Source organism: Tenrec ecaudatus, chromosome 2 (assembly GCF_050624435.1).
Source record: "Tenrec ecaudatus isolate mTenEca1 chromosome 2, mTenEca1.hap1, whole genome shotgun sequence".
Classification (NCBI taxonomy): Eukaryota; Metazoa; Chordata; class Mammalia; order Afrosoricida; family Tenrecidae; genus Tenrec; species Tenrec ecaudatus.
The window spans coordinates 112,034,739-112,048,314 of record NC_134531.1 but is presented as its reverse complement, the minus strand read 5'-3'; positions in this window follow the sequence as shown (position 1 = coordinate 112,048,314).

The window sequence follows — 13,576 nt, the reverse complement described above, 5'->3', positions numbered from 1 at the left end:
ATCACAGGTGGAACCAACTCAAGGACACCTAATGGCAACAATAGCCATAAGTGAAGCCAGGAAATGTGCATTGTCTTTCAAATGACTACATCCCTTTTAAACAAAGAGTATTCTAGACTTTGGCTGACATAAAGCAGGGGTGGAGCAGAGGGTATATTAGATGGTAAAACCAGAATTCTATATCCAGTTAAACTATTTTTCCCAGGAGAAGATGCTTTATAGAGCACTATAAAAACATAGCTCCCCCATTTGTAGAAACAACAACTGAAATGCTAAACAGTCTAAAAATGTATAACTTTTCATGAACCCACCAAAGACCTCATGAGTTCAGCTATCCTGAGGGCTAACACATAGTCATGTATTTAAGGTGGGATGGCAAGTAAATATGAATTTATCTCTGGCGCATGTGACCTATCACAAATAAGAATAGTTCAGCACTAATTTATAATAAATTAATAAAATCCCATTGTGGACTGGGAAAAATTTGGAACCTCCAGAAGTCACAATCACAAGGGAAATATTTGCATGTATCACGTTTTTTTTTCTTTATGGTACTGAGTCCTCACACTAAGAATTGGTAAGAGTTCTGAAATATTTCTCTTGTGATTTAATTCAAAAGTAGGGGAGCAGCAACCACTGGGGAAAATGTACAGATTATTCCTCTCTGGCTCTTCCATGAAACAAAGATGCTCAATGGAGGGCAACCATCCCTGTTATCCTTGTTGCTAGGTGCCATTGAGTCAGTTCCAACTCACAGTAACCCTATGTATAGAAGAATGGAACTCTGGGTCCTGATCCATCACCACAATTGTTATATTTGAGCCCCTTGTTGTAGCCACTTGTCAAAGGCTGTCCTCTTTTTCACTGCCCAAAGAGTTATTAACTCAACCCCAATTCTTGAGATTGGGCCAGTGGTCTGCCATATTTCTGTGGATCTAGGAATGTATCAGCCTCCACAGCGCATGAGCCAGTAGCCTTCATCGGATGTGGTAATCTTGGGTCCCCCACTCCCCGAAGTCAGGAAATGTCTCTAGCTTGACATATGCAAGACTCTGCAACCATTCAGTTATTTCCTTGGAATAAATTTGTGAGCAACACACTCTCTTTCTCTATGTGTGTGTAATAAATATATTTAATCCTGTGAATTTTACTTAGCTAAAGAAAGTCACTTGCCTCATGTATTTCCTCTTACCAAGAAGCTAGATTTCTTAATTTTGACTTGCTCATTTTGCTTGTTGGCATATGAATAAATAAAAGTCACTGCTATTGAGTCAGTGTCAACTCATAGTGACCCTGTAAGTAATTAAGTTTAAATAGAGAAATACTAAATGGCTCAACTATCTTGCCTGTTCTATCAACCTCATAATTTTGACTCCTTTGTATAAGGAGTCCCTGATATTGAAAGCTTAACTAAAAAAACAAAACAATAACAATAAAAAAAACCTCACTGCTATCTAGTCAATAGGAGAAGCAACTGATATGCAGCAAGCTCAATACATCCTTAGGTATGCAAACTCTGTATGTTTTTATTATCCATCTGCCAGGCACTTCACTATCTGATTGATTTCTCTAACCCTGTCCAAACTCTTGTATACTCCGTCTCAGTAATTCCATTTTACTTATGTTTACAAAAGCAGTGCCATTTTTACAATTTTATCTTGTCTTAATCTCCAAATATCTTTCAGATCAAGATATATTTTTCCTCTGACAAAAACAATTTCATGTAATCCTCCTGAATCAACAGATTCTATTTCAGTAAACACAATAAAACATGTGGAAAATCCCCACCTATGCTTAGATATATGATTACACCTTTCCTTTTGAAAATCTTTAGCCAAATTATCATTATTCTTATTATCTGACCTACTATATGATGATCTAAATTTTTTATGATGACCTAAATAATGGTCCAGATAATATATGTTACTTCCAATTAATATTTTCTGCCGTTTATTTTATTATTAAAATAATATTTTTCCCATTAGATGATTATCTTTTTATCAAAGAAACCCACCTATTTTCTTTTTAATAGTTTCTTGGCACATACTTCACATATTATCGGATTTAATAGTTAAATCATATTAAGAAGTTTTATACAATCATCATCACAATCAATTTCAGAACATTTTCTTCTTTCTCATACTCATTGTTGGCTCCCCATTTCCACCCAACCTCTCCTACCATGTCCCTAGGTAATTATTAACTCAGTTACTGGGTCTATAGATTTACCTGTCCTAAATTTCATGCACAGAAAATCATACAAAACACAGACAGGAAGCAAAGAACAACAACAATGACAAAAGTAAAACACACAGAGAAAAACCCAATAAAAAGGAAAGTTAAAATACTAAAAACTGAAAGAACTTTAAAATGGGTCCAATGATAAGATGTGCAATCAAATGATTAAATGTAACATTTTAACCTGACTACATCATCCATAATAGAATTTACAATGTTATCTGATAACAAGGGAAGTCACATCCCTGGACAGTGATCAGAGGGATTCACCAGAGGTTTAATCCCTGTGATGACGTTGCAATTGGATTTGGGGTTTCCATGGTCATCTGTAGCTTTCTGCAAACCAGGTGTTCATAATTTAAGCACTGAAAACATTCTTTCCTATGGATATGTATTTTATTATTTATAGTACTTGGATCACACAGGCTGGTCTGATTCTTCCTTGAAGACTTAGTTGATACCTCACTTGGATGGCTGGGTGCTACAGCAAGTATGGTGAAGAAAGCAGATGGTACCCTGCTATCGCCTTCCGGGGTCTTAACGTCCTGTCTTCAAACAAGCAGCCACCTAAGTGAGGCTTGGTTTAGATGAAAAATTTTTAAAGGATAAAATTATATGCAAAAACCCTCCAATTGAGGTACACACAATTAAATAACAGATATAAATATGATTGCAAATTTATTTATTTTTCTGCTTCTCCTTCAAGGATACAGGCACTCACCCCTTACTTAAGACTGTAATAAAATGTTTTATTCTCAGAAAGGATGTTTTAATTTATGTATGAAAAAGTTATAGCTGATGGTTAAACAAATGATGAGGATATTCCAAGAATGGAAAGATGACAATGTCCACCAAAAAGGTATTTGTATTGTAATTTACTTGTACAGAAAGTCTGTGAGAGAAAATAGTTTAACCAACATTATGGAAAATTCATTGTGGCTGACATATAGCTCATGAGTAATTCCCAGGCTTCCTATGTAAAGTCCTCTCTGCTTTTTAAACGTTGGAACATTTTAGTATTTATCAAGTGTTTCCCCAACTTTGGATATTGCACATCCAATGATGAAACTCTATCACTTCTCTCCTTCACACTTTGACACTCATATCAGCATTTTGGGATTTGAGGATATATTATATTTCTTGACCCAAAGACATGAAGAAATGTAGGGCCTAATCTCAGTTTCCATAATCTCTAGGAGTCCTGGCGGCATGGATGTTATTGGTTGAGCTGCTTACCACAAGGTCAGCGTGTCAAAACCACCAGCCACTTCCCCAGGGGGAGGAAGACGAGGCTTTCGACTCCTATAAAGAATTAAAGTCTACATATACCCCCCTTCCTGGGCAATGGGCAATAGAAAAGTGGCTGAGGGGAAATATCAGTCAGTGTAAGACAGGGAAAAATAATGATTTATAAATTTTGAGGGGGGAGGCAGGGAAAGTGGGGAAGGGAGGGGTTAAATGAAGAGCTGATACCAGGGGCTCAAGTTGAAGCAAATGTTTTGAGACTAATGAGGGCAACAAATGTACAAATGTGCTTGACACAATTGATGTCTGGATTGTGATAAGAGTTGTATGAGTCCCCAATAAAATGATTTAAAAAATTAAAGTCTCAAACAAAATCCACAAAGGTTGTTCTATTTTATCTTATAAGGTCACTATGAGTTAGAATCAACTCAAGGGCAATGAGCTTTGGGTTTTCAGATAAATAATTTATTACAAATAAATTTTGATTTCTCACATCACAATTTTGTTTTATTGTTAATTTTGTTTTTCATTTAGAATTTTTTCTTTCTTTTCATAACTAAAATGTAAAGTTGGTTTGGTTCTAACCAAGATAAGATCATAACCAAGGTATCTCAAAGTCTCTTGTAATAATTTGTTGGACTTTGGGAACCCAAAGCAGCATTTAATCTTCTGATTTTGCTTCTGTGCACGTATTAAAGACCCCAAGCTTGTGGGTTTCATTCAAAGGGAATATTTTATTTCGATATCTGTGGGAAATTAGAACTCAACAGCCACTGCTACTTTACATTGAAGAAGGTCAGCCAAAAAGATGAAAGCCTACAATGAGATGGACTGACATGGTGGCTATAACAATAGACTCAAACATATCAATTGCTATGATGGTGTATGACGGGGCAGTGTTTCATTCTGTTATACACGTGTTTGCTATGAGTTGGATGGGATTGAATACCACTTAACAATCATAGCAGTGCACACTACAGTTTGTTAAATCAGTGGCCATTTGAAGTTCTTTGGTTAAGGTTTTTCATGCACATAACGATTTAGCGCATCAAATTAATATTTTGAGCGATAATGGAGATTTACTGCATCAATCAGTATTATTGTTGGTGTCTTTGTGAACATTTTAAAACTAATTAAATGCAAATGTTAACTATTGTGAAGAATTTAGCATCCTTGTTAAAGTTTACCAACGTGGACTCCCTGATTTTAACCAACCAATATGTAAAATAATCAAGTAAAAACAAGTTCTTCTAATTTATAAAATAAAAATTTAATTTGAGTCAGATAAAAATAAGAACTGGAAGGCTTATGAATTCCCACATAACAGATTTCTAAAGGCCCCTGGCACTGAAAACATCCAGGGCAAAACAAAACACACAAAAATTTAAAAGTCATAGTTTATGCTGAGCATCTGTAAATAGACTATACTGATAATTATACTTTTAAAACATCCCTGATTAATTCATCTGAATTTCTTTCCCCTAGCAGAATGACAGGAGCCTTACTGCTCTGAGTTAAGCTTTGGGATTCTACAGCAAGGGCAGTAGTAGTTCAGACCCATTTGCTGCTCCTTGGGAGACAGTTGAAAGTATGCACTTCTCTTAAAGATTCACAGTGTTGGAAACCCTACAAGTGCTTGATACACACTGGAATAAACTCCAGGGACGGGGGGTTGTTTTTGTTTGGTATTTTTGGACCAGAATGCCAATTGAAGATTCATTTTGAAAAACATTATCAATTGACATATTAAAAGTCATTTGGAATTTCAATGATCACATTGGGAAAAGAGTTTTCATCTGCTCTTTTTCCTCCTACATTCAGAAAACGAAGTTCCCTTTATGTTGTCCTTCTGAGTGATCTTAAGTCTGATGATCAACCTTTAATAATAATAATAATACTAATAATAATGTAAAAACTCCATTTGAGACTCTGGAAAATGAGTAAATTTTCTTTAGAACCCGTATTTTCAAAGAACTGAAGGTATTTTGTAAAAGTGACAGCTGTTATACATAAATTTTTGGATCACATTTTGTTCTGTGGGCTTACTGTGTCTATACTTCTGCTTTCATACCAAGTTGAAATCCTTGACTGATTGTCATTTTAATGGACTTGTCAAAATATTAAATTATTTGATTAGTTACTATAAGAAACTGGTGGGGACGGAGCATGGTAGTGGGGCAGGAGGAAAGTCAAGGGAAATAGAGGAAAGAGCTAGGAGGCAAAGGGCATTTATAGAGGTCTAGACAAACACATGCACATGCAAATATATATATGAGGATGGGGAAATAGATCTATGTGTCTATATTTATAGGTTTTAGTATTAAGGTGGCAGAAGGACCTTGGACCTCTACTCAAGACACCCTCAATGCATGAATACTTTCTTCTATTAAATTGGCACTCTGTGATGCTCACCCTCCCAACACAACTGCTGAAGCCAAAGCGAGTGAACAAGTAAATGTGGTGAAGAAAGCTGATGGAGCCCGGCTATCAAAAGAGATAGTGTCTGGGGTCTTAAAGGTTTGAAGGTGAACAAGCGGCCATCTAGCTCAGAAGCAACAAAGCCCACATGGAAGAAGCACACCACCGTGTGCTATCAAGAGGTGCCAAAGGGATCAGGTATAAGGCATCATCAGGAAAAAAAAATCTTACCATAGTGAATGAAAGGGGAAGTGCAGAGTGGAGACCCAAAGCCCATTTGTCGGCCACTGGAGATCCCCTCACAGAGTGGTCTAGGGGAGGATATGAGTCAGTCAGGGTGCGATATACCACTGATGAAGTATACAGCTTTCCCCAAGATCCTGGATGCTTCCTCCCCCCAACTACCATGATCCGAATTCTACCTTGCAAGACTGGATAGAGCAGAGGTTGTACACTGGTGCATATAGGAGCTGGAGGCACAGGGAATCCAGGGTGGATGATACCTTCAGGACCATGGGTGTAAGGGGTGATACTGGGAGAGTAGGGGGTGAGTGGGTTGGAAAGGGGGAACCGATTACAAGGATCTACATGTGACCTCCTCCCTGGAGGACAGACAACAGAGAAGGGGGTGAAGGGAGACTCTGGATAGAGCAAGATATGACAAAATAATAATCTATAAATTATCAAGGGCTCATGAGGGAGGCAGAATGGGGAGGGAGAGGGTAAAAAAAGAGGACCTGATGCAAAGGGCTTAAGTGGAGAGCAAATGCTTTGAAAATGATTAGGGCAAAGAATGTACAGATGTGCTTTATATAATTGACGCATGTATATGTATGGATTGTGATAAGAGTTGTATGAGTCCCTAATAAAATGTTAAAAAAAGAAGCCTAAAAAAATCAGTTCACTTGAAAAATGCACTGAAAATTGATAAAATATTTCTTTTAACTAGCATAAAAAAGTCTTAAACAAGGAGAGATATTCTTCTAAATTACTTATTTAAAATTTCCATTAATAAAAGACAAGTTTACAAAGATATGCCCCTTTAAAAAATTTGGGCCTTATTATTAAGTTAGATTACAATATTTAATCAATGAATTTACTCTGATTAGTTTAATAATAAACAATAACTCTTATAAATTGAATAGGTTTAATGTTCCCAAGAATTAAGATAGATAAATTTGTTTTAGTAAATTTTTCATAACTTTTGTAATACTCTTATATTAACTTAAAAGCAGTTTATATTTTTAAAAAGCAAGCTAAATTAAGTAAAGGAAATATGTTTTATAAACAGAAAGAATAATTTGGTTTCTCACTGAAAGATACTGGTAGGCCCATGATAAAAGAAAATTGTAGAGCCAAGATGAGAAACAGAAAATAATTTAGATAGGCACAGAACTTCATAGAAAGTTTGAGTAAGCTATAGATGGTCATAAATAATTTAATAGGAAGTTAAGAAAAGGTTAATTATTTTAAAAAGGAAAAGGAAATTAGTTTTGTCTTAAAGCAAGAATGCCTGGCTATGCCTGAATATAAGAGATAAGATTAAGAGTATATAGTGAGTTGCAGACAGTTAAAGGAAAGTTGAGCAATGGTAACAGAGAAGACATTAATGTGCTTATTTTTTAATATATTTTGGCTTGAAAACATATAACAGATACAAGTTATATATTTGAAAAGTTGGTTAAAGAAAACTGCTTGATGTCATCGAGGTTCTAATTTATAATAATTGAAAATTTGACAGATTAATTTATGATATTTAAAATATTTAATTTCAAATAGTAAAGTAGCGGGTTTCTCTCTGTTAAACTAACAAAACCTTCCTTAATTACCAAAGTTAAAAATTAATTTTATTCTTTAAGTTATTTGGCTTAAAAGCAAAGGTTTGACACAATAAATACTTGATTCAAAAGACTCATAACTTTAGAAAAAGCTAGGGCTTTTACTTTTAAGATCGATAGTTAATAATTCAAGTATTGCTCTTCAGTGGCCTATGAGAAACTTGCGAAAATTTAGAAACCTTAAAGAAAGCTACAGAATATTTGTTCCTGTCGTGAAAAGAAAATAAATGCTAAAAAAGATTTATTTAACAGGTTATGAGTTACATGAAACATGTTGTCAAGTTAAAAGACGGTACAAAAATTTTAGGATAAGCATTAAATTCTAATATATTTGTCTGATATTACAAAATAAGCACATAATATTGTGTCATAATTAATAACTTAATTGAAACATTTCTTTTAGATCTACCATCAAAGTAGATAATTTTAATTAGGAAATTAATATTGTCTATCCATGAGATTTTTATTACTATTCAAATATTTAAAGACTTAACAATCTTCATATATTCTTGTACATTTCTTTTAAGGTTGTCCTAATGCCAGCATACATCATATTTGGAACTCTCTAAAAGCAAGCTTAGAGACCATCTCATCTGAACTTTTCATTTGATTCTCCTTCACTTTTTTTTATTAGTCATGTAATTAATTCCCATTAGGTTTTTTTACTTTTAAAAACCACTATTCTTATATTTCAACCATGTTTGTCCTTTGCAGATAAGTATCATTTTAATGATTCCCTGAAAACCATGACCAGATATTTGAACAAATTTGGATGATGTCAGGTTTTTACGAAAAGTCAAAATGTTGATTGGATTAGTCAACCCTCTGGAGATTTGAAAATCAGCCCCAACACTCATGTAACAGAAGAAGCAGCCATCTGAAATAGTCAAATACCAACTTCAAGGAACAAGATCTTGGGCATGTTGCTAAATTTTACAAACTTCGTTTAGTAATTTTAGTTGTTCCTAACTCTATTGAATATTTATCGTTTCATTTCCTACTACTTTGTTAACCATGAAATGCTACATAAGTCTTATTTCTCTACTCCTAGTACTTTTCTCTGATGCCCAATGAGAATATATATCTGTTAAATTCGCTAAAACTTATCAAAATGTTACTCGAATCCATTCAATTCTTTCTATACCTGACTTTTCTTTACTTGACATCATTAACTAGTTACCTAATGATATGAGATGTTAGTCATTTTATGCATTGCAGAGAGAATCACCTTAATTGTTGCAATGGGAACCAATAAAATGTTATATGAATTGTTTTCTAACAATTATGATCAAACTACTGTTTCTCTAGTAAGACATAAGTTATATCCCCTAAAGGTATCAAATTTGTAAGGAACACAAGTTCCACATCTTGGGTTAGTTATTGAGAAATTATAAGTTTCTCCTCCAAATATATCTTGATTCTGTACTTGTCTCAGTCAGAAAAAATTACAGATATTGAGCTATAGCATGGCAAAGCAGGATGTCTGTATATGATATAAAAAGCATGGAAGAAAATCATCTAACAAGTATATTTGTGCAGAAGAAAGCACTCTTGTAAAGAAGATCAATAATCTCTATAAAGAATCATGATTGGAAGGAGGAAATGTGAATTAGCACTAAAGCTGAGACATCTGGCATAACTAAGACCCTGACAAGTTTGTTTTTTTTTCTGTGAACTTTTTATTAAGCTAAAATTTTATTGTTTTCTCAGTGAAAGTTTATACATCAGATTAGGGTTTTTTTCTTTTTCTTTTTACATTTTATTAGGGACTCATACAACTCTTATCACAATCCATACATATACATACATCAATTGTATAAAGCACATCCATACATTCCCTGCCCCAATCATTCTCAAAGCATTTGCTCTCCACTTAAGCCCCTTGCATCAGGTCCTCTTTTTTTCCCCTCCCTCCCCTTTCCCCCCTCCCTCATGTGCCCTTGGTAATTTATACATCGTTATTTTGTCATATCTTGCCCTATCCGGAGTCTCCCTTCCCCCCCTTCTCTGCTGTCCCTCTCCCAGGGAGGAGGTCACATGTGGATCCTTGTAATCAGTTCCCCCTTTCCAACCCACTCACCCTCCACTCTCCCAGCATCGCCCCTCACACTCCTGGTCCTGAAGGTATCATCCACCCTGGATTCCCTGTACCTAGTTTTAATCCATACTTCTTTCCCTTGTTTCCATTTTCTTCTGTTTTCAGACTGTGTTCACACAGACACACCACACACACCACTTTCAATAAATCATGCTTACTTAAGACTGTGATAAAAATGTTTTGGTCTCTGAACAAATGTTTATGGCTAATGTAGGACAAAGCTATAACTTATTTTTATTCTGACTATCAAGATGTACCAGGGAGATAATGACAAGACACTGCTTGTGAGTGCAGTTACTTGTGCAGAACATCTGAGATGGAAAAGGGATTCGCTGAAATAATGAAAAGTTTACTTACGACTCATGTAACTCTCTTGTATAAAAATCTTTCTTCCCTTTTCAGACTTTGGGGCATTTGATATTTTGCCAAATGTTACTTCAGCTTTGGCTGTTGCCAATCCAACAATATAAATACTTATAGGAGTTCTTGTGTGTGTGTGTGTGTGTGTTTTAATACTTTGACAGATAGTTATTTGTTGTTGCTTATCACTTTATCCTCAGCACTTGACATATTGACATAATAAATATGTGTCTTGTGAATGAATAAATAAATCTAAAATGTGCCCTACAGAGGTTTGTTTTTCAGACACACATATTTATTCATATGGGAGTCCTAGAGTCCTGTGCTAATAGATATGTACCAGTCTCTCTGCAGTAGTGTTTGACACAGTTATCTCATCATGTTCATCAGCTGTGCCCTTGATTATTAGCCTTAGGGCATACTTACAAGCAACGCAGGAAAAGAAACACCACCCCTGCCATGATCATTTATTGCAAAACAGATGGAATAAAATAGAGCAAGCATCTTTTATTACAAATACACAAGCTAATAAGCAAACAAAAGGTCTAAACCATGGCGACCTCATTATGACAGCGATGTCTCTCGTCCTAACTCCTGTCCGAGGTAGTGAATACGTATGGTCCACAGCTATGGGCTCTAATGTTTTGGGAAAGAATCAGTTACTGGTTCTTTGAAACTGTCAACATGCAACTGATGAGTGAGTCTTCCCAGAGGTGAACTTTAGCAGCATAAATACTCCATGATTTCTGGGTTATTATCACAAAACATGATTGTTGGTAAAGTATTTCTTGACTTAAAACATGTGCTGTAAGTGAAAATCATAGTGTTAGGGAGTCCTAGTGCCATAGCATTTACTGATTCACGCTGTGGTGTTTTTAACTTGCCTTATATGAAAACCTAGGAAGAATTAATGCCTTTGAAGTATGGTTTTGGTGAAGAATACTAAATATGCCATGGATTTCTGGAAGAATTAACTAATGTATCTTTGAAGAAATACAGGAACAATCCTTCTGGGAAGCAAAGATAATTAGACTTAGTTCATATACTTTGGACATATTATCAGGAAAGATCAGTACCTGGAGAAGGCTATTGTGCTTAGGATAAGGATCAACAGCAACAACAAAGTTGCTCAATGAGAAAGACTTTAACAATGAACTCAAACATAGGGAGGATGATGCAGGACCAGGAAATGCTTCACCTTATTTTTACATAAAGTAGTCAGACCCAACTTGATAATACCTAACAACAAAAACAATGTTGATAATTAATAGAGTAACAACCAAAGAAGGTGGGGGAGAGGGCTGTCACAGAAAAGTGAAGGAGAGACACTGGTTTAGAGGTTAAAATGGTCAGGGAGGGACATAAACATCTTTTATTTCTTAAATTTCCCTTTGGTACCGGTTACGGTTCTGCAGAAGCTATTCTTCTTGCTGACAGGATGAGTCCTTCTCCAACAGATAAACTCATGCATCAGTTTTGTTAGTATTTTTTGGAATAGGATGATCACAACAGAGTTTATTCTGTAGCTGATGTGGACAATTCTGACTTGTTCTATTTTTGTTGGCATTTTGTTATAAATTGCACATTGGCAATGGAAAGGATGAATCTGAGTTTCAGGGCCATGACAGACACTGCCCCCGTTTATTTCTAGTGTCATTATATTTTTTAAGCTCAAGCAGAAACATGGTAATCTCAGTATCTGTCTGTTATTGGCATTTAGAAAAGAACCTGATCCTTGCTCAATTTATAGTGCACCTAGTCCTTCAAAAGGCTTAATCTAATGCAAGGTCATGCAATATGTTTGTGTGAAATTGATGTCAGATTTTTATAGCAGTTGAGCTTCATTTTGGAATTCAATGTGACAGTTAAAACAAACTTCATTTTTATTTCAGCACAAATTTTTTACCTAGGGTCACCAAGGTCTTGGGATTACTTCCAAAGAGAACATCTATAACCTTTCATCATGTGGTCTGGAATGTATGAGTGTTTTGTCCAGTCACACATTGATTTTGTCTTTTCCCCATGTAGGAAAAACATACAAGCTTTACTTAACTGTTTGTATCTCGACCTCCTTCATAGCTTGAAAAAAATTTGTTTTAAAATATTTCTGATCACCCATTTTGTGTCCAGCAATTGTATTGGGAAAGTGAGTATCATACATTGTCACATTATTAGAACAAACCGTTCTGAACTGAGGTAACGGTTAAGTAGAGACACAAAGTCCATCTGCTTTCTTATTGTATTTACAAATACAGGGAGATACCCCACCCCCAAAAATGGACACAAAGTGAGCATCAAGCAACTCGCACTTTGGACATTTTATCAGGAAATACACCTAGTGGCGTCCAGTGAATCCAGTGGCATCACTTGGGAAGGTTCTCTCTGGTCACAGTGAAGTTTTTCATAAAAGCAGTTTCGTTCGAACCTTGTTTTTTGTGATGGTCAATTTAAGAGAACAGCGTGCAGCTGTGAAATTTTGTTTCCTGCTCAGGAAAAATGCCGCAGAAACTGTTGTGATGTTGAACACAGCTTACAATGACAATACTAGTGGAAAACTCAAGTACACAAGTGGTTTTCTTAATTTGAAAAAGGGAAAAGTGGATTAATGACAAAACTCATTCTAGATGTCTGTCAACTTCCTGAATGGATGGCAATGTCAACTTGTAGTGCATTGGGAGTTTGTTCCACCAGGTCAGATTGTTAATTAAACTTTCTATTTAGAGGCTCTAAAATGATTGCATAACAATGTATGACAAAAAGACATGATTTGTTGCAGATGGGGTACTGGTTTTGTGGCTATGACAATGAACTTGCTCATGCAGCCATCTCAATTTGCCACTTTTTGGCAAAATCTGCCTACCTCTCTTGCCCCAAGCACCTTACTCACCTGCTCTCACTCTATACGACTTCTTTTTGTTTCCATGAATGAAGAGGGACATGAAAGGATGGTGATTTGATGATGTAGAAGAGGTGATGGAAAAAGCAAGAAAGGAGCTGTCATTGCTGAAACAGATAAGTTTGAAAAATGTGTCCAAGAATGGGATCACATATTTAACAAATGTATTAAATGTAATGGAGAGTACTTTGATTGCGATAAGGTTGTTTTGCAGATAGATAGATAGATAGGTAGGTAGATAGATAGATAGATAGATAGATAGATAGATAGATAGATAGATAGATAGATAGACAGAAAGTGAGTTAGTCTGGATACTTTAGAGAAACAAATCCACAGAAACTCATGTATAAGAGAGAGTTTTATATAAAGGTTAAGTGCGCATCAAGAAAACATCCCAACTCAGTGCTGCCCAAGCCCACAAGTCCAACATTAACCCATATGTCCAACACCAATGCACAAAGTCCTCCTCCATCTCACAAAACA